We start from the raw sequence: 22,734 nt of genomic DNA, 5'->3' as shown, positions 1-22,734 counted from the left end.
TACGGGGTCGCACCTAAGCCCCCGAGTGGGAGGATTGCACTCCACTCAGAAAGTTTATAACTTAGGCGATTACGGGGTCGCAGCTAAGCCCCTGAGTAGGAGGATTGCTCTCCACTCGGAATGTTTTTAACTTAGGTGATTACGGGGTCGCAGCTAAGCCCCCGAGTGAGAGGATTGCTCTCCACTCGGAATGTTTTTAACTTAGGCGATTACATGGTCGCAGCTAAGCTCCGAGTGGGAAGATTGCTCTCCACTCGGAATGTTTTTAACTTAGGCAAATCAGATTCGCGACTAAGCCACCCACTGGGGGATTTGGACACAGATGATTATGGGGAACTGATCATTAAGATACTTTAAAATCATGTATTTGGAAAGCAAACTGAAATACTCTTATTACAACTCGTCGAGTCGAGTGATCTATGTGTAGAAGTGGTGGAGTAGCTCTGCATTCCATGCACATGGCTCGTCCATCTTCTTGGCTAGGTTGTAGATGTGGTAAGCTCCGTTGTGAAGCACTTTGGTGATGATGAAGGGACCTTCCCAGGCCGGAGCAAGCTTGTGAGGCCGTTTCTGATCCACTCGAGCGCCAGGTCTCCTTCCTGGAACGCTCGACCTCTGACATTTCAGGCATGGAATCGACGCAGATCTTGCTGATAGACGGTCGATCGAATCAAGGCCATCTCGTGTTCCTCTTCTAGGATATCAACAGTGTCTTCACGTGCTTGTACTGCTTCGGCTTCTGAGAATAGTTCCACTCGGGGAGCATTGTGCAATAAGTCACTCAAAACTACAGCCTCTGCGCCGTACACCAAGAAGAATGGGGTTTGGCCAGTTGACCGATTCGGTGTTGTTCTCAGCCCCCACAAGACGGATGGTAACTTAGTCACCTAGGCTCCAGCAGCGTGCTTGAGGTCGCAAATTAGTCGGGGCTTTAACCCTTGGAGGATCAAACCATTCGCCCTTTCTGCTTGTCATTCGACTACGGGTGTGCAACGGACGCATAGTTCACCCGAGTACCTTGGGACACACAAAACGCCTTGAACTCATTGGAATCAAAGTTGGAGCCGTTATCTATGATAATGCTGTGGGGAACTCCATATCTGAATATCAACTCCTTGATGAAACTGACGGCAGTGCCTGCGCCAAGGTTCTTGATGGGCTTAGCATCGATCCACTTGGTGAACTTGTTGACTGCTACAAGCAAATGGGTGAAACCTCTCGTGCCAGTCTTGAAGGGGCCAACCATATCCAATCCCCAGACTGCAAACGGCCACACGAGTGGAATAGTCTTCAAGGCAGACTCGGGTTTGTGGGACATGTTGGAGTAGAACCGGCAGCCTGCACACTTGTCGACTATTTATTTTGCCATCTCATTTGCTCGAGGCCAGTAGAATCCTGCTCGGTATGCTTTGTCCATGATGGTCCGAGAGGACGCATGGTGACCACAGGTCCCCGAGTGGATATCGTTTAGGATCATTCGACCTTCTTCTGGGGTGATGCAGCGCTTAGCCACTCCTGTGACACCTTTTCTGTAAAGCTGTCCTTTTATTACAGTGAAGGCTTTGGATCGACGGACTATCTAGCGGGCTTCATCCTCATCCTCCAGGAGTTCCTTCCTGAGAATGTACACAATGTACGGTACTGTCCAGTTGAAAGTGCTAGTTATCGACTAGAGGGGGGGGTGAATAGGCGATTTTTATGAAAGTCTTCAAAACATGAGAGTTTAGAAGACAAACATGAAAATTGTACCTATAAACATGCAGTGGAAGATGAACTACACTAGACACATCATGGTCAAACAAGTATGAAGCTAAAGCATGATGAATGATAGCAGCTAGGTAGTAGGATCAGGATGGAAGATAGTATGAAGCCAATCAGAACAAGTAGTCACACAGTGAAGTCAAATAGGCAGAGCAATCAGGCAATGACTTCGCAAAGACAAACTGTAAGTAAGGAGAGTAAGAGATAGAACCAGTGTGTTGTGAAGACAAGGATTTGTTCGACCAGTTCCAGTTGCTGTGATAACTGTACGTCTGGTTAGGGAGGCTGAGATTCAACTCAGAAGACCGCGTCTTCACCTTATTCCCCTTGAGCTAAGGACACACAGTCCTCACCCAATCACTCTAGTAAGTCTTCAAGTTAGACTTCCAAACCTTCACAGACTTCGTTCACCGGCAATCCACAATGACTCTTGGATGCTCAGAACGCGACGCCTAACTGGCTGGAGGATTCACAGTCCTCAAGTGTAACAAGTCTTCAGATCACGCGGACAGAAAGACTTCAGTGATGCCAAACACTCTCTAGGCTCTGGGTGGTTTGGGCTTTGTCCTTGCAAGGATTCTCTCTCTCAAAGTCTTCGGAGGTGGGTTGCTCCCAAACGACAAAGGTCGTATCTAACTCTGAGCAACCACCAATTTATGGTGTAGTGGGTGGGCTATTTATAGCCACTGGGCAACCCGGCCTGATTTGTCCGAAATGACCCTGGGTCACTAAGGAACTGACACGTGTCACAATGGTCAGATTTCAAACACATGCGACAGCTTGACTTGGGCTACAAGTAAAGCTGACTTATTCGACTCTGGATAAGATTTGCTCTCATTGTCTTCGCTCGAAGACATAGGATTTTGGTTGAGCATCACTTCAGTCACTCTGACTTTGTTCACTTGGACCCCACTTAACAGTGCGGTGGTTCCTATGACTCAACAAAGAAGAAAAGAAACAACGAAACTATTAAGTCTTCGCGCTCCATAGTCTTCACTCAATGTCTTCTCCTGTCATAGTCTTCGGTGTGAATGTATTCACGTACCACCATTATCTTCAATGTCTTCATACATTTTTAGGGGTCATCTCTGGTAGGTAAACCGAATCAAGGAGGGACTACTACCTGTGTTATCCTGCAATTCTCACAAACACATTAGTCCCTCAACCACGTTTGTCGTCAATACTCCAAAACCAAACTAGGGGTGGCACTAGATGCACTTACAATCTCCCCCTTTTTGGTGATTGATGACAAACTGGTTGAAGTTTTCAACGGGGATATAAATATGTGAAATTGTAAAGGATGAGGTATTGTCTTCGTAAGTAGCAAAAGGCTCCCCCTGAAGATGTGCATATAAATAATTTGCTTTTGGAATGCAAATGCACATGGCAGGTTCTACTTGTGGAGATCCTCTTCAACTTATGAAGATAAATCATCATGCATGATTCGATGTAACAAAGATAATGACATGCATAATGAAAAATGGACGTCTGCAAAATGATTTAAGTGCGGAAGTTATCATTGCATAACAAAATAGCAAATAAGTAGCATACGACCATCGAGTTTAAGTGTTACAACTCAGAGAACCAAATGTATCAAGATCAAGAGTTGTAAAAACTAGGCAAAATATAATACAACCGCCCATATGAACCCGCTTGAAGACTATCAACTCATAGCTTCTCCCCCTTTTGTCAGTAAGGACCAAAAAGGGTTGAAGACATTGAGCCTCTACTCGTTCCCAGAAGGAGTAGGAGAAGATGCAGGGTTGGTGTCGAGGTTTGGCGGTGCAGACAGACTTGGAGCAGTTTCGATACGCATTGGAGGTGGCGAAGTAGCATCATCTTGATCATCGATCACACGAGCATTCACGGTTGCAGCAGAAGAGGAGTACTCTGAGTCTTCAAGAGATGGAGTGCGCTGCAGAACAGCATTTCTGGGCGGAGTGGAATCAAACTTGAATCATTCTGAGAAGCCATCATCCTGAAGATCTTCCTCAGCACACATAAGTGTCAGCCCTTTCCATGTGCGTTGACAGGTTTCATGCGCGACAAAGGCATTCTTGGTTGCAAGGTTGCGAATGCGATTGACGTCAGTCATGATGCTCTGCATCTGGTGCTTGAGCCAATCATGATGCCTATCCTGCTTTTGATGCAGGCCAACGAGAAGCTCTCAGTCATTGAGAACACGAGATCGCTTTCGAGGCTGTTGAGCAATTGTGCTGTCAGTGGCTTCGGTTTGGGCACGGTGAGGTGCACGTGTAGTACCAGCCAACGGATAGACTCGAGTGGCAGCCAGCACACCTTCAATGGGCTGAGTGAAGCTCTGACGATCAACATTATAAAGATACAGTGGCTCCTTGTCAGGCTCTGGATAGATGGCTTCAACAGACATATCGACATCTCGCAAGAAAACAATGTGGTTGCGTGCAGATGGCTGATAGTTGAAAGCAGTGTGAAGCTTGATCAGACGCATGATCCATGGAGCATAAAACTTCAAGCCAAAAAATGTCAGATCTTGATGCAGCAATTTGGCGGATGAATAAATCTTGTGCATTGAAGCATTTGCCATGAAGAATATGGAAGACCAATGTCTTCATTGCACCTTCTAGCTTAGCCTTTGGAGAATGTCCTTTGATGGGCCAGAGAGTTAGCCATATGATGTGATAGATTGTGCATGGCAGATACTCAAGGTCTTCAACAAAGAACTCCGTAGGATATTCTGCATATGGAGGCAATGGCTTCATCATACTGAGCATCTGGCTCATGTCGGGTTCTGGCTTGTGAAAGATGCTTTCCACAGCTGCAGTGTGAAGCTGACAACCAGGTTCATAGAGATCACCTAGAGTGGGCAGGCCTGTAAGCTCAATGACATCAAATGCTTTGGCTTCATGATGGATATTTCCTGTCATTCACTCAAGGACCCAAGTCTTAGGATCCCTGTTGTAGACTATGATATGAAGAGTGGCGTAGAATTGAAGCAGCAACTCTTCATTCCAGTGCTCCTTATCAGTGACGAAATGCAGTAAGCCAGCCTCTCTAAAGCAATCTAGAGCTTCTTCTAAGCAGGGTAGGCCAGTTATGGCTTCAGTATCAAGGCGCATATGCGGAAATATGCGGCCTTGGTTGTACAGAATGCATGAATAATTGATGCGCTGCTGATAACTCCAGAATCGATCAGATGAAATCTTGGGCCTGGTGTAGGGGTTCTTATCGCTATCGAAGAAGGTGTTGTGTGCAATGAAGCCGTTGACATTGAAAGATCCTGGTGAAGTGGCAGTACCTGGAAATCTGGGCAGTCTTGGCTTTGGCTTCTGAACCCGAGGCCTGTGCTCGACATGGTAATCAAATTGAGGACCAGCAGCAGGTGGAGGAATCAGAATAGGCCATATGACAGTGACAAGTTGGCCATAGGTGCATGCTTGCTCGATGGTATGTGTCCTTGGAGGCGGAACAGGAGCAGTGTCATTGACTTCAGGCTGCAGATTTGTGTCAGGTGCGGCATGGACTTCAGCTTCTTCATGGGCTTCATTGCCTTCATTGGCCACTGGTGCATTGCCCACTGTAGGCTCCACATTGGCTTCGGCCATGACAACGTCATTGGCTTCAGGAATGTCATTTGTGGCAGCCTCAAGATTCTCACCCTCCACTTGAATAGCTGGATGTTCTGGCATAAACTGGTTCTCTTCATTAACTTCTTCTTGAGTTGCAGGGGGAGTAGCGACAGGCTCTTCTTCTTGTGTTGCTCCGGCTGATGCAGCCGGAGGGTCTTCAGTAGCATTGGCTTCAGACACAGGGACCGTCACAGAAGGATTGTCATCAGAGAACACTTGACGTGCCACTGAACTTGACAAGTTGGAGCCCTCTTCTGTGATGGTGGTCATGGAGACAGATGGCCTCAGGCCTTTGCGAATCAGTTGGAATACGGGCGACCTTTGGTGATGGTGATGTCTCCATGTAGTTGTCATCATTGGACATGGGGCTGATGACGGACACATATGACTGTTGGGGTGTACTTGGTGAGTCTTGATGTGGGGTAATTTGCTGGGGGCGATCAGCCCACGATGCATCTTGTGAGATTGGCGTCAAAGGACGACCAATACTAATAAGCTCACTGTTCGTTTGAACAGGCGATGATAACGATGGGCGCTTGATCTGAGGAAGAAATGTATCATCTTGAACAATGTCTTCAGTTGCGATGGGGTCGATGACTGGAAATTCTTGAACTTCAGGAGCCTCTATGGAAGCAGGCTCATGAACAATAATTCGACGCTCTTGGTTTGCAGGCGGAGGGGGAATAAAGGCAAGGGGTTCAACAACAAGGGGCTCTGTAGGAGTAGCCCGATCTCTCTTCTTGGTTTTTCTCTTCTTAGGGGGTGGTGCTTCGTCAGTGGTGCGCTTGGTTTTCCGCTTCCTTGCTTCGGCTTCAGCTGCCTTGGTTTTCTTCTGTTCAAAAGCCACTGAAGGAGCCTTGGGCTTCGAGCCGTGCATGCTGGCAGGGAAGACAATGTGTGGTTCTTCCTGCCGTGGTGCTTTAGTGTTGGCTTCAGATGACTTCTTTTTCTTGGCAGCCATTGAGGGGTCAATGCTAGGGCGGCCAAGTGCTTTGCACTTTTTAGCTTCATTGTAGGCTTGAACGCATTTGTCTGCAAGTGCTTTCATGCGCTCTCTTGAGCCTTTGGCTTCCTCGCGTTTCTTCCGAAACGACTCCTTGAGGTCATTAAGCATCACCTTGAACTTTTGCACATCAGCCACATTCAGTTTGGCTACATGCTTCTTGAACTGTTCCTTCTCAAAGTCTATCTTTCTCTTCAGTTCAACTATGCGCTGAGCCAGAGCAAGCTCAGAAGCAATGGCGCCTTGGAAAGCAACACTGACGCCAATGGGGAGCTGAAGGTCATCAAAGCTGAGATGTTGATTATCAAACCACTCATCAATGAAGTTCCTCAGAATGTTTACATCAAAGAGGGGCAGATCGTTGAAGATCTCCGCCTCTTGCTTGCTCTTGATCAGCTTCTCCAGAGCATCTTCACAAATTATTCATCTAAAGACAAGTCAATGGGTTCAAATTCATTCCTCAGAATGGATGCAGGCGTCAGTGCATGACTCAGTTGCTGAGCTGGTGTCTTCTGTGGCTTCTCACGTCTCATGGAGATGCGAGAGAGATCTTCAGAGTTATTGCTGGGAGCAGAAGGGGCAGTTGCCAATGGCTTCGCTCTCAAAGCCTTTGGAGCAGCAGATGGTTTTGAAGCTTTAGTCTTCTTTTGCTTCTGAGGCTTTGGAGGAGGAGCTGGAGCATCGTCGGTGTCAGAATCCTCATCAGAATGATCCACTTTGGCACCTTGAACAGTAATGTGAGTGATGAGGCCAGAAAGGTTGTAGAAGGGGCCAATCCTGTTTTCATTGGCTTCACGGGTGCCATTGTCCCGAGGTGAGGAGGGACCAGGGTTGAAGTCAAGCCCCAGATCCTTCTTGTTCTTTGCAGCTGAGTCTTTGGCGAACTGGTAGTTGCGCTTGAACAGACTGTCTTCACGACACCAGAGTAGTGAAGATGGGTCAGCATTATCAGGCTGTGGTCCGCGCACCATGCAAGGATAGAAACCTTGCTCAATAGCTTCAGCCTGAGTCCTGGGTGGAAGATTTTTGTACAAAATATCATCCCAGGGTGCCTTGATGGCATTCTACTCTGCATATTCTTTGGTGATGAAGCGATATCTGAACCATTCTTCTGCCCAATAAATTAATGTTTTTACGATTATGACTATACATAGCATAATTGCATATAGGCATCATGTTCGGACATCCATACATCGTTAATCCAACTGCATCTATAGCTAATACTCCACCCCAATATTGCTATCCATCTTGCATCTCAAAGTATTAAGTAAAAAAATGATAGTATTGCATTAAGCATAATGGTATGATGTTGATAATATATTGTCTTCATCCTGCGTTCAAAGGACAACTACGCAATCATCTTTTTGTCGTAGCGGCAACAACACAACACAAGCCCTTTTCACTTTCTATCATTAGGGTACATTACTCGCAAGATTGAACTCAACCAACATACACAACTCTCTCTTGGAGACCATCCATCAAACTTGTCCAAAGAAAGACAAATAGACTGAGAGATTTGTAATCGTTTCTAACAAGACTATAGTTTAATTCATGCAATTTTAATTATACCACCAAAGCATACATATTATTTTTATCACCAACATATTAAACATTGCCAACTATCAATTATTATTCAACTCTCATAAAATATATAAGTGAAGCAAGAGAGTTCTAATCGTTTCTGACAGGGCTAACACAATACTCTAAAAAGCATAAGTGAAGCAATAGAGCAATTCTAATACAAGGACAAGGATAACTCTCTATGCACATTTATCATGGTGTGATGATTGATCATGACCAACAAACAAAAGCACAGGACACTACAAGAATAACACATGTCATGTGTAGCACCCTGAGATTGGTGTCGTGGTACAAAGACTGACAGTAAGATTAGGGGTACGTATGAGGAGGCAAGGTCCTAGATACGGTGAGATTGTACACAAGTTGAGGGAGTCCCGGATTAGGGGGTGTCCAGATGGCCGGACTATAACCTTTGGCCGGACTCCTGGACTATGAAGATACAAGACTTCGTCCCGTGTCCGGATGGGACTTTCCTTGGCGTGGAAGGCAAGCTTGGCGATACGGATATGTAGATCTCCTCCCATTGTAACCGACTCTGTGTAACCCTAGCCCTCTCCGGTGTCTATATAAACCGGAGGGTTTTAGTCCGTAGGACGAACAACAATCATACCATAGGCTAGCTTCTAGGGTTTAGCCTCTCTGATCTCGTGGTAGATCTACTCTTGTACTACCCATATCATCAATATTAATCAAGCAGGAGTAGGGTTTTACCTCCATTGAGAGGGCCCGAACCTGGGTAAAAACATCGTGTCCCTTGTCTCCTGTTACCATCCGCCTAGACGCACAGTTCGGGACCCCCTACCCGAGATCCGCCGGTTTTGACACCGACATTGGTGCTTTCATTGAGAGTTCCTCTGTGTCGTCATCTTTAGGCTCTATGGCTCCTCCGATCATCAACAACGAAGCAGTCTAGGGTGAGACTTTTCTCCCCGGACAGATCTTCGTATTCGGCGGCTTTGCATTGCGGGCCAATTCGCTTGGCCATCTGGAGCAGATCGAAAGCTACGCCCCCGGCCATCAGGTCAGGTTTGGAAGTTTGAACTACACGGATGACATCCGCGGGGACTTGATCTTCGACGGGTTCGAGCCACAGCCGAGCGTGCCGCACTGTCATGATGGGCATGATCTAGCTCTGCCGCCAAACAGTGCCCGGGAGGACGCCCCAGTGTCCGCTCCGACCCTTAGCTCGGAGCCGACTGCGCCAATCAAGGACGGGTGGCTGGACACCGCCTCGGGGGCTGCAATCTCTACGGCGATCGAGCCAAACACTAGCCTTGTCCTTTGCAAAGCTCGTGACTCCAAGGTGCCGGACTCCTTTCCGGACTCCGAACCTTCCGCGCCCCTACCGATCGAACCCGATTGGGCGCCCATCATGGAGTTCGCCGCCGTGGACATCTTTCAGCACTTGCCCTTTGGCGACATTCTGAATTCACTAAAGTCTTTCTCTTTATCAGGAGAGCCCAGGCCGGACTATGGTCAGCAAGGTTAGGATGCGGACGACGAAGAAATTCAAGGCCCACCCACGACCCACTTCGTAGCCACTGTTGATGATTTAACCGACATGCTCGACTTCGACTCCGAAGACATCGACGGTATGGACGCCGATGCAGGAGAGGACCAAGAACCAGCGCCTATAGGGCACTAGAAGGCCACCTCGTCATATGACATATACATGGTGTACACCCCAAAAGAAGGGAATGGCGATGGAATAATGGAGGATGACCCCTCTAAGAAGCATCCTAAGCGCCGGCGTCAGCGGCGCCGCTCTAAATCCCGCCAAAGCAAAAATGGTGATTCCGGCACGGGAGATAATAACACCCCGGACAGTGCCGAAGACAACCCACTCCAGCAGGATTCAGCACAGGAGGATGGAGAAGCCAACCCTCATGAGAGAAAGGGAGACAGAGAGGTAGAGGACGATAATTACATGCCTCCCTCCGAAGACGAGGCAAGCCTCGACGACGACGAATTTATCATGCCTGAGGATCGAACAAGAGCGTTTCAAACGCAGGCTTATGGCCACGGCGAGCAGCCTCAAGAAAAAGCAGCAGCAGCTTAGAGCTGATCAAGACTTGGTAGCCGACAGATGGACTGAAGTCCTTGCAGCCGAAGAGTACGAACTCGAACGCCCCTCCAAGAGCTACCCAAAGCACAGGCTGCTACCCCGATTAGAGGAGGAAGGACCTAAACCTACGTCACCAGCGCACGACGCGGCCGACCGGCCACCCCGTGGCCACGACAGAGATGCCTCTCGACCATCCACTCAAGCCGCACCCGGCGTCGCTCCAAAAATACCAAGGCACGGGGAAATGCGCCAGACCTGCGAGACATATTGGAGGACAAGGCAAGGCAAGCAAGATCGATCTATGGATCGCGTGGGCGCCCCACGACACATGACGATAACCGTCATGCCGGATATGACAAATACGGCCAGGCCGAACACAGCAAACAAAGCTCATTTGAGCTACGTAGTGATATAGCCCAGTACAGAGGCGCCGCACACCCACTATGCTTCACAGATGAAGTAATGGATCATCAAATCCCCGAGGGTTTTAAACCTGTAAACATCGAATCATACGATGGCACAACAGATCCTGCGGTATGGATCGAGGACTATCTCCTTCATATCCACATGGCCCGCGGTGATGATCTACACGCTATCAAATACCTCCCACTCAAGCTTAAAGGACCAGCTCGGCATTGGCTTAACAGCTTGCCAGCAGAGTCAATTGGTTGCTGGGAGGACCTGGAAGCCGCATTCCTCGACAATTTCCAGGGCACCTATGTGCGACCACCAGACGCCGATGACCTAAGCCACATCATTCAGCAGCCAGATGAATCGGCCAGACAATTCTGGACACGGTTCCTAACCAAGAAAAATCAAATAGTCGACTGTCCGGACGCAGAGGCCCTCGCAGCCTTCAAACATAACATCCGTGACGAATGGCTTGCCCAGCACCTAGGACAGGAAAAGCCGAAATCCATGGCAGCCCTCACAACACCCATGACCCACTTTTGCGCGGGAGAAGACAGCTGGCTAGCTCGTAGTAATAACATGACCAAGAGCCCTGGTAATTCGGATACCAAGGACAACAATGACAGGTCGCGTCGCAATAAACACAAGCGCCGCAATAACGGTGACAATGTGGAGGATACGACAGTTAATGCCGGATTCCGAGGCCCTAAACCCGGTCAGCGGAAAAAGCCATTCAAAAGAAGTACTCCGGGCCTGTCCAATTTGGACCGAATACTAGATCGCTTGTGCCAGATACATGGCACCCCCGAAAAACCAGCCAATCACACCAATAGGGATTGTTGGGTGTTCAAGCAGGCAGGCAAGTTAAGCCCCGAAAACAGAGACAAGGGGCTGCATAGCGATGATGAGGAGGAGCCCCGGCCGCCGAACAATAGGGGACAGAAGGGCTTTCCCCCACAAGTGCGGATGGTGAACATGATATACGCAACCCACATCCCCAAAAGGGAATGGAAGCGTGCACTCAGGGACGTATATGCGTTGACGCCAGTCGCCCCAAAGTTCAACCCATGGTCCTCCTGCCCGATCACTTTTGATCGAAGGGACCACCCCACTAGCATCCGCCATGGCGGATTCGCTGCATTGGTTCTAGACCCAATCATTGACGGATTTCACCTCACTAGAGTCCTTATGGACGGCGGCAGCAGCCTGAACATGCTTTATCAGGATACAGTGCGAAAAATGGGCATAGATCCCTCAAGGATTAAACCCACACCTTTAAAGGCGTCATACCAGGTGTAGAGGCCAACTGTACAGGCTCAGTTACACTCGAAGTGGTCTTCCGATCCCCAGATAATTTCCAAAGCGAGGAGTTAATATTCGACATAGTCCCGTTCCGCAGTGGCTATCACGCGCTGCTCGGACGAACCGCATTTGCAAAGTTCAATGCGGTGCCGCACTACGCATACCTCAAGCTCAAGATGCCAGGCCCTCGAGGAGTCATTACAGTCAATGGAAACACCGAACGCTCTCTCCGAATGGAGGAGCATATGACGGCCCTCGCGGCGGAAGTACAAAGTAGCCTCTCAAGGAAATTCTCCAGTCCGGCTATTAAACGTCGGGACACCGTCAAGCGCGCCCAAAGTAACCTACAGCAAGACCGCCTGGCACGTTCTGAGCAAGTGTAGTAGTGCGGCCCCAGCCCTTGTGAAATTGCGAAGCCAGTACTACGCATACATAATTACGCTCTGGAAATACCATGGGCACGAGGGGAGGGGCGCAACCACGGCACGCCCACAATACGGCTCAACCGCACTAGGGGCTCCCGATTTTGTCATTCTTTTTTTTTTACTTTCAGGACTCCACTATTCGGAAGGCCTGTCTGGCAGTACAATCGCCGAACTCACGGTACAACAGCCAGGGAAGCAACAAGCTACGTCAAACGTCCAGGTGGTCTCTATAACGAGCTAAATTCCTGTCTTACATAAAGTCTCGCAGCTTTCCCCTGGTGGGGGACATGTCAAATAATCCCATCTCTTGCTTATCGCACTATTTGTATCATTCTGCTTTCACAGCAGCCTTTTAATAAACAATACATAGCCCTTGTCTATTATTGCATTCATTTTTTATGTAAATATGTTCAGTCATGACATTATGCAACCGTACACTTTGGTACGGCCAACACACCAGGGGCTTAAGTACCCCAGAATATGGTGTGAGAAGTCTGAACACTCTCACGAGTGCGGCACCCCGAACTTATAGCATTATATGCATCGGCTCCGAATCATGTCTTGGGTCAATAGTTGGGTTTGCCCGGCTCCCATGTTTTGGTGCCTTACATTCCGTTATATCGGCTAAGGTAGCGCTGGGTGAACTACTGCGATTGTGCCCCAGTTGAGCTGGGTTAAGCACCTCAGTAGAGAAAGCTAAAACTGACCATCATGATAGGGCGAGAGTCGGTCGTTGTTCGAGAGGTTTTCGAGTCACTAAAGACTTATGCTGCTTAGAGCGAGGAGCTGGCTTTGTCTGGCCTAGGCGTGGATAGCGCCCCAAACTCGGTCTTCCGAATACTAGGGGCTTTGCCGAAATTTAAAATTATAGAATTATATGGCTAAGTGAGAGTGATAAAGCATTATAGTCCGATTGCCTTGTTCGTTGTGCTGAGCGCCTCCCTCGAAGGACCCAAGAATGGGAACAAGAGCGCTTAGGTTTATCCCGAACACCCCAGCACTCGTGGCATGGGGGTAGAAGCCGACGACTCGCATCTCTCAGATTCAATAAACGGCCGCACAGAAGGTAATATTTTAAATTCAACAAGCGTTGCTTAGCGCATATGAACAAGTTTTCAGCGCACAGGATAAACACGAGCGAGTTTACTCAAAAATTACATCCTTGGCACATTCATTCGCCACAAGGCGGGCACCCTTCAGGACACCCTCATAATACATCTCGGGCCTGCGATGCTCCTTCCCCTCCGGTGGCCCATCTGTCACCAGCTTCTCAGCATCCAGCTTGCCCCAATGTACTTTAGCACGGGAAAGGGCCCTACGGGCGCCTTCGATGCATACAGAGCGCTTGATGACTTCAAGCCGTGGACAGGCATCCACCAGCCGCCTCACCAGCCCAAAATAGCTCCCGGGCATGACCTCCCCAGGCCATAGCCGGACTATTAGGCCCTTCATGGCCTGTTCGGCTACCTTATGGAGCTCGACCAGCTCCTTCAGCTGGTCGCTCAAGGGCACCGGGTGTCCGGCCTCAACATACTGGGACCAGAACACCTTCTCCGTCGAGCTCCCTTCCTCGGCTCGGTAGAATGTGGTAGCATCAAACACACTGCAGGGCAGATCTGCGAATGCTCCTGGAGAGCTCCGGACTCGGGTAAGTAACAAGTAATTCACTTTCACGTGCTTGCTTTGCATAAAGAATGCCTTACCCACCGGTATCTTCTTCATCGCCTCAATTTCCCGGAGGGCTTTTTGGGCCTCGGCCTTGGCAGATTTGGCGCTCTCAAGGGACGAGGCAAGCTCGGACTCTCGAGTCTTTGAGTCAAGCTCCAAACTCTCGTGTTTTTTCACAAGAGCGTGGAGCTCTTGCCTCACCTCCGCCACCCGCGCCTCCTGCTTTTCTCGCTCGGTGCACTCCATGGCCGCATTGTCTTCTCCCTTGGATAGCGCTTCCTTCAGGGTCGCCACCTCGATTGTGGCCCCTATAACACTCACGATGGTCTTGTCATTTTTTGCAACCAGGTATTTTTTATATACTAACATCAGGTACTACTTACCTTCCTTGTCCTCGAGCTGCTACTTGGCAAGGCCGAGCTCGTTCTCAGACCGCTCGAGGCTCTGCTTCAATGCATCGACCTCCGCAGTCAGTGCGGCAGAGGTCATCAGCGCAGCCTGCATTCCCATATTGACATATTTATGTTAGACTCCTGCATATATCTTTTTAGATCCCCAGTCCGGCTTTTCTTCCCGAACACCAAACTGAGCATCAGGGGCTACTGTCTATGCGGTAATATTTTTACATATCTTAAATACATACCTCAAAGCCTGTTAGAAGGCTGGCACAAGCTTCCGTCAGCCCGCTCTTGGCGGACTGAACCTTCTGGATCACCGCACTCATAATAGTGTTGGGGAACGTAGTAATTTCAAAAATTTCCTACGCACACGCAAGATCATGGTGATGGCATAGCAACGAGAGGGGAGAGTGTTGTACAAGTACCCTCGTAGACCGTAAGCGGAAGCGTTATGACAACTCGGTTGATGTAGTCGTACGTCTTCACAATTCGACCGATCCAAGCACCGAACGTACGGCACCTCCGTGGTCAGCACACGTTCAGCTCGATAACGTTACCTGGGCTCCAATCCAGCAAAGCGTCGGGGATGAGTTCCGTCAGCACGACGGCGTGGTGACGATGATGATGCTCTACCGGCGCAGGGCTTCGCCTAAACTCCGCGACGATATGATCGAGGTGGAATATGGTGGAGGGGGGCACCGCACACGGCTAAGGAACGATCCATAGATCAACTTGTGTGTCATGGGGTGCCCCTTGCCCCCGTATATAAAGGAGCAAGGGAGGAGGAGACGGCCGGCCAAGGGAGGGCGCGCCAGGGAGGAGTCCTACTCCCACCGGGAGTAGGACACCCTCCTTTCCTAGTCCAACTAGGAGACCTTCCATGTAGTAGGAGTAGGAGAGAAGGAAAGGGAAGAGAGAAGGGAAGGAAGGAGGGGGTGCGGCCCCTCCCCCTAGTCCAATTCGGACTAGGCCTTGGGGGGCGCGTGGCCTGCCCTAGGCAGCCCCTCTCTCTTTCCCGTATGGCCCAATAAGGCCCAATACTTCTCCCGGCGAATTCCCGTAACTCTCCAGTACTCCGAAAAATACCCGAATCAATCGGAACCTTTCCGAAGTCCGAATATAGTCGTCCAATATATCGATCTTTACACCTCGACCATTTCGAGACTCCTCGTTATGTCCCCGATCTCATCCGGGACTCCGAACTCCTTAGGTACATCAAAACTCATAAACTCATAATATAACTGTCATCGTAACCTTAAGCGTGCGGACCCTACGGGTTCGAGAACTATGTAGACATGACCTAGAACTGTTTCCGGTCAATAACCAATAGTGGAACCTGGATGTTCATATTGGCTCCTACATATTCTACGAAGATCTTTATCGGTCAAACCGCATAACAACATACGTTGTTCCCTTTGTCATCGGTATGTTATTTGCCCGAGATTCGATCGCCGGTATCCAATACCTAGTTCAATCTCGTTACCGGCAAGTCTCTTTACTCGTTCCGTAATACATCATCCCACAACTAACTCATTAGTTGCAATGCTTGCAAGGCTTAAGTGATGTATATTACCGAGAGGGCCCAGAGATACCTCTCCGACAATCGGAGTGACAAAACCTAATCTCGAAATACGCCAACCCAACATGTACCTTCGGAGACACCTGTAGAGCACCTTTATAATCACCCAGTTACGTTGTGACATTTGGTAGCACACAAAGTGTTCCTCTGGTAAACATGAGTTGCATAATCTCATAGTCACAGGAACATGTATAAGTCATGAAGAAAGCAGTAGCAACATACTAAACGATCAAGTGCTAGGCTAACGGAATGGGTCATGTCAATCACATCATTCTCCTAATGATGTGATCCCGTTAATCAAATGACAACTCATGTCTATGGTTAGGAAACATAACCATCTTCGATTAACGAGCTAGTCAAGTAGAGGCATACTAGTGACACTCTGTTTGTCTATGTATTCACACATGTATTATGTTTCTGGTTAATACAATTCTAGCATGAATAATAAACATTTATCATGATATAAGGAAATAAATAATAACTTTATTATTGCCTCTAGGGCATATTTCCTTCAAATAGTGCGGTGCTCCTCGTCGATGGAGGCACCGTTAAGCACCTCCAGCAAATTGTCCGGTGCCTCCGGTTGGACGGAGGTCACCGGCGTCGTAGGCTTGCCCTTCTTACTAGGGGGCCGCCTGCCGGACTCCGGAACCACTGAAGGTTCCAGTGCGGTATCGGGCCCAGGGCTGGACTTAGAGCCCTTTGGGGTTTCCTCCCCTTTGCGCCTAGAGTTCGGGAGGTCGCCTTGCGGCGCCTCCGGGACCACCTCCTCCTGGCTTGGCCCCTTTTGGGACTCCACCTCAGCATCGTCCGTAGGGCGAGGGGAGGTAGCAGTCAGGAGTGAAAGGCTATTCACATCCGAGGAATCCAGGGATTCGCTCGACGAAGCGTCAAGCTGGGCCTTGGGCAGACTGCATGATTATATTCGGCGTCAGAAGATACTGTGCAATAAAGGAATGCCATGAGTCATTCTGGTATGCGGATACTTACGATTTTGCCAGGGGCTTGGCCCTGGATGGCCACTCCTCTCCTCCGTCGTCGGCGCTGGTGGAGTAGTCCGGAAGAAGGATCTTTCCCTTCTTGGACCCTCTGGCCTCCCCAGTTGGGGCGGCCTTCCTTTTCTTTCCTCCCCCGTTGGAGGGGGAGAGGCTTCTTCTTCCTCCTCCTCGTCTTCGGGGGAGGAGTGCGCTTCGGGGTCGTCGGGCGATGAATCCGACATCACCAGGCGTCGAGAACTCTTTCGAGTTCCCGTGGCCTTCTTCTTGGCCTTCTTCTCTGGCACCACGTGAGGTGCCGGGATCAGCAGCTTCGCCAAGCGTGCATCTGCTGGGCCTTCGGGCAAAGGAGTCGGACAGTCGATCTGTCCGGACGTCTTCTTCCAGTCCTGTCAAAGGAGCGGGAGCTTAGATCCCGCATAGAGTCAAACTATGAAAAACAAGTATCATGTAAAGGGTAAAACAAGCTTACCGCGCTGGCTTGGCGCTTTGCGCAGAATCCGCGATCCTCAGTAATGGGCGGGGGAACCTCGGTGCCCTTGAATAGCACTTTCTAGGCATCCTCGTGCGTTGTGCCGAAGAGCCTGGACAAAGTTTGGTGCTGGGCCGGGTTGAACTCCCACAAGTTAAAGGACCATCGTTGACCCGGGAGGGTCCGGCGGAAGAGCATGACTTGGACTGTGTTGACAAGTTTAACCTTCTTGTCCACCAGGTTTTGGACGCAGGTTTGGAGTCGGGTCACCTCTTCCGAATTACCCCACGACAAGCCCCTCTCTTTCCAGGAGGTGAGCCGTGTGGGGATGCCAGAGTGGAATTCGGGGGCCGCTGCCCATTCAGGGTCACGCGGCTCGGTGATGTAGAACCACCCCGATTGCCACCCTTTGATGGTTGCCACAAAGGAGCCCTCGAGCCATGTGACGTTGGGCATCTTGCCCAACATGGCGCCTCCGCACTCCGCTTGCTGGCCGCCCACTACCTTCGGCTTGACATTGAAGGTCTTCAGCCATAAGCCGAAGTTGGGCTTGATGCGGAGGAAGGCCTCGCACAAGACGGTAAACGTCGAGATGTTGAGGATGAAGTTCGGGGCCAGATCGTGGAAATCCAGGCCGTAGTAGAACATGAGCCCCCGGACAAATGGGTGGAGTGGGAAGCCCAGTCCGCGGAGGAAATGGGGGAGGAACACTACCCTCTCATGGGGCCTAGGGGTGGGGATGAGCTGCCCCTCGTCTGGAAGCCGGTGTGCGATGTCGTTGGACAAGTATCCGGCCTTCCTCAACTTTTTGATGTGCCCCTCCATGACGGAGGAGGCCATCCACCTGCCTCCCGCTCCGGACATGGCTGGAGAAGGTAGAGGTGGGAAGTACGGACTTGGGCGATGGAGCTCGAGTGCGCGGAAATGGATAAACAAAGGAGGAAGAAGGCGTAGATGGAAAGGGTGGATCCTTATCCCCTTATATGGGCGGACAAAACTATGTACCCCCACCAGCCTGGTAAAACTCTCTTATCTCCCAAGCGCCATGATTAATGGCACAGTTGGGTTACCCACGCCCGTATTGATGAGAATCCGGGAATAAGGGGACACGATCTCTGCTTTGACAAGACGTGCCAAGGAAACCACCTCGCTAAACGCGCTAAGGTGGGATAGTAAAACGATTCGAATGAAGGCTTGCCTGTGGCATGATGTCACGCTGCGGAATACGTCAGCAGATTAGATTTGTACAAATATTATTCTCTCTACGGTGGTATGTGGAACTTATTTTGTAGAGCCGGACACTATTCTTGTGTTCAAAATCTTCTACGAAGTATTCGGAGGAGGAACCCGCCTTGCAATGCTGAAGACAATCAGCGCGCGGGACTCATCGTCATTGAAGCCTGGTTCAGGGGATACTGAGGGAGTCCCGGATTAGGGGGTGTCCGGATGGCCGGACTATAACCTTTCGCCGGACTCCTGGACTATGAAGATACAAGACTTCGTCCCATGTCCGGATGGGACTTTCCTTGGCGTGGAAGGCAAGCTTGGCAATACGGAATGTAGATCTCCTCCCATTGTAACCGACTCTATGTAACCCTAGCCCTCTCCGGTGTCTATATAAACCGGAGGATTTTAGTCCGTAGGACGAACAACAATCATACCATAGGCTAGGTTCTAGGGTTTAGCCTCTCTGATCTCGTTGTAGATCTACTCTTGTACTACCCATATCATCAATATTAATCAAGCAGGAGTAGGGTTTTACCTCCATCGAGAGGGCCCGAACATGGGTAAAAACATCGTGTCCCTTGTCTCCTGTTACCATCCTCCTAGACGCACAGTTCGGGACCCCCTACCCGAGATCCGCGGGTTTTGACAACGACACAAGTGTTTACGAGTTTAGGCCCCTCTCGGAGGAGGTAAAAGCCCTACATCTCGGTGCCCTGAGGCGGTCGACTAGACTATGGTGTGTGTTACAGGGGGTGCGAACCCTTGTGCCAGAGGAGGGGGTGGCTTATATAGAGTACGCCAGAACCCCGGCCATCCCCCGTTACAAGGAGTTCAATGTACATAAAGATAGGGCGTTACTGATAACGCCAGCTTTAAAGTGCTATTAATGCCCTTGAAGACTACGGAGTGAATGCTTGACCATTGTTGTCCTGGCCGACTCCTGGTCTTCAGTAGGCCGAGTGGTTTCTTGTATGGTCGAGTGATCACGGGAAGGAGGGGCATCCGAGTGATATGACTGGTCAAGTAGACTGCACTCGACGTCTTTAATTGGTACTCCATGTTGTCTCTGGGGTGCCTTTGCTTCTAGGGTAGTGACCTTGGGTAGGACGTATAGGTCAGGCCTATGACCCTACCCTAGGTCGATATCCTCATCATTAGCCGCCGAATGGATTGAGCTCCGAGTGAAAAGAAGGTGGAAGTTAATCTTGCCTCGACTGTTGTGCTCCATTAATACTCGAATTGGAATGGAGGCCCATGTTGAAACTGCAGCTTCGTTTCAGTCGCCATGATCAATCCAGTAGGTCATCGAGTGGGTTTGCAACGCCACCTCATCGAGTGTTACTTTCATCACAAAATCTTCGGCGCGATTGGTAACTGCGTGTCCCGGATCTCGCGGGATTCGAAATTTTGGGGAAGCGCGTGAGGCGGGGCACGCCTGTAAGGGCATATTTTTCCCTCAGGTGTTTTGGTGATTGATGACAATGCTTTTGCGGACTAATCGTGTGCCTTGAGTTTCTAAGGTTATTCATATCTAGGCATGAGACGATTCGGTGCCCCTCGGAGACTATTGAAGTCAGCGTCGTTCTATGTTTCTCTTTGGTGGATTTGAGTCGTAGGAGAGCCGTACTATTAACAGAGGGTCCGCGTCGGAAAGGTTTGGGTGGAATCAACACGTACACTTGTTCCTCCTTTCCATGCTTTTTGGAGCTTCCCTTTGTTATCTTGGTTGTACGGAAATCTGACGACTACTGCTGTGCTTGCGGTAGTACCGCACGCACACATGGTAGTACCGCTGGGTGTCACGGTAGTACCGCTCATCTGGAGCGGTAGTACCGCGGCTCCCTGGCCTAGTGCCGCTCCGGTGCGGTAGTAGGGGCGGATGTAATTTTTTACATCCGTGCCCTCCACGGTAGTACCGCTCGTCCAGCGCGGTAGTACCGCGGAGGCCCACGGTAGTACCGCTCCCTAGGAGTCGTAGTACCGTGGTCCTCCTACCTAGTACCGCAGTGTCGCGGTAGTAGGCGTGGATTTAATTTTTTACATCCGCGCCAGCACGGTAGTATCGCACCTCGCGGGCGGTAGTACCGCATCGGATTTTTGCACCTCCTCCGGTTCAGCGGAAGTAGGCACGGATGTTATTTATTTCATCCGCGCCCTTCCCAGGCCGAGACTTTCCTGCCTTGCGGTAGTACTGCAGGTGGGTGCGGTAGTACCGCGCAAGCGGTAGTACTACCCCCTTATCAGGCTAGTTCCGGCCTGTGTCGCTGTCGTGGTAGTACTGTGGCCAGCCACGGTAGTACTGCGCAGCCCCGCGGTAGTACCGCGCCCCTGGAGCGGTAGTACCGTGTATCGCGGGCTGAACATGTGGATAACGGTTGGAATTTGTCCACGACTATAAAAGGGGCGTCTTCTACCTCTAGTTGACTACCTCTTCCATCTCCAAGCTCCGTTGTTGCTCCAAGCTCATTTTTCACTCGATCTCTCTCCCTAGCCAATCAAACTTGTTGATTTGCTCGGGATTGGGTGACAAGTGCCCGATCTACACTTCCACCACAGGATATTTGATTCCCCCCACTTATCCCTTGCGGATCTTGTTACTCTTGGGTGTTGAGCACCCTAGACGGTTGAGGTCACCTCGAAGCCATACTCCATTGTGGTGAAGCTTTGCAGGTTTATTGGGAGCCTCCAAGTGTTGTGGAGATAGCCCCAATCTTGTTTGTAAAGGTCCAGTTGCCGCCTTCAAGGGCTCCAATAGTGGAATCACGGCATATCACATTGTGTGAGGGCGTGAGGAGATTACGGTGGCCCTAGTGGCTTCTTGGGGAGCATTGTGCCTCCACACCGCTCTAACGGAGACATACTTCCCCTTAAAAGGAAGGAACTTCGGTAACACATCCTCGTCTCCACCGGCTCCACTCTTGGTTATCTTATCCCTTTACTTTTGCAAGCTTACTTGTGCTATATCCATTTCTTGCTTGTGTGCTAATTGTCGTTGCATCATATAGGTTGTCCACGTAGTTGCACATCTAGACAACCTATTTCATTGCAAGTTTTAAATTGTTAAAGAAAATTCTAAAAATTGTTAGTTGCCTATTCACCCCCCTCTAGTCAACCATATCGATCCTTTCAACGCCGTAGTGAGCGGGATGGATAGACAAGGGCGCCTCGATCTCTATGCCACCTTTTTCGCCACGTACCGAGCGCGCGACTGTTGCGGGATTTGACAGGATCGCTCGGGCCCACGCGTCAGCCACTCGGAAGCGGCTCTTTATAAGGCGTCGGGGCCGAGGCGTTCGCATTGTGCGCACCCATCCTCCCCCAATCTCCTCTGCTTCTCTGCTACTCCCTTCTCCTCCGCTCTCGACACCGCCGCGCCGCCACCATGGTGAAGGACAAGACGACGGCGCTGGAACGTGCGAAGAAGGCGACAGGGGCGGCGAAGGGCAAGAAGACAGCTCGGGGGTCGTCGTCGAGGTCCGGGCTACCGGCGGGTTGGATCCGATCTTCGCTCCGGCCAGAGGACTTGGAGGAGCTGGCCGACTCTGGTCTGATTGTCGAGGGAGCTGCGAGGGTGCTGAAGGGGGAGACGGAGCCTCAGCCGCGGCCGGGTGAGTGTGTTTTGCTCACCACCCACGTCGACCGAGGTTTTTCCCTTCCTCCGCATCCTTTCTTTAGGGGTTTCTTGAACTTTTTCGGAGCTCAGCTCCATCACTTCTTCCCCAACACCATTACATATCTCTTCGCGTTTGTGTCCATGTACAAAAATTTCCTGGGCTGTCGACCGCACTGGGTCTTTTCAAGCACATCTTTACAATCTGCTCCCAATCGGTAAAGAAAGCCAATTCGAGTGACGAGAGGATGCACGTGATCCAAATGTGCGGGGGTTTGGGGATCCAGATGATAAAACGGAGTGCTTTCCCTTCCATGACACTTCCTGAGTCGGTCACGAGCTCGCATTCGACCTGGTTCTATTGCCAGGACATTGTGACTCCCGATCACTCGACCGGTCTTCCTCCCTTCTCTTTAGATCGCGCCCAGCAACCTTCTTCATTCAAAGTGACAGCTGCCAAGAGGGTGGAAACGGACATGTTGGTGGAGAGACTGGTCTAGTTGATCAATCAGGGTGTAACCGTCATGGACTTGCTGGAGGTGTTTCTCAGTCGACGGATCCAGCCGCTCCAGGCTCGTGACCATCCGATGTGGATGTACTCTTGAGCCAACAACACCGCTCAAGTCCAC

This window comes from Triticum dicoccoides, chromosome 4A (assembly GCF_002162155.2).
Source record: "Triticum dicoccoides isolate Atlit2015 ecotype Zavitan chromosome 4A, WEW_v2.0, whole genome shotgun sequence".
NCBI lineage: Eukaryota > Viridiplantae > Streptophyta > Magnoliopsida > Poales > Poaceae > Triticum > Triticum dicoccoides.
The sequence above is the reverse complement of the archived record's forward strand: the minus strand, read 5'-3'. Positions refer to the sequence as shown.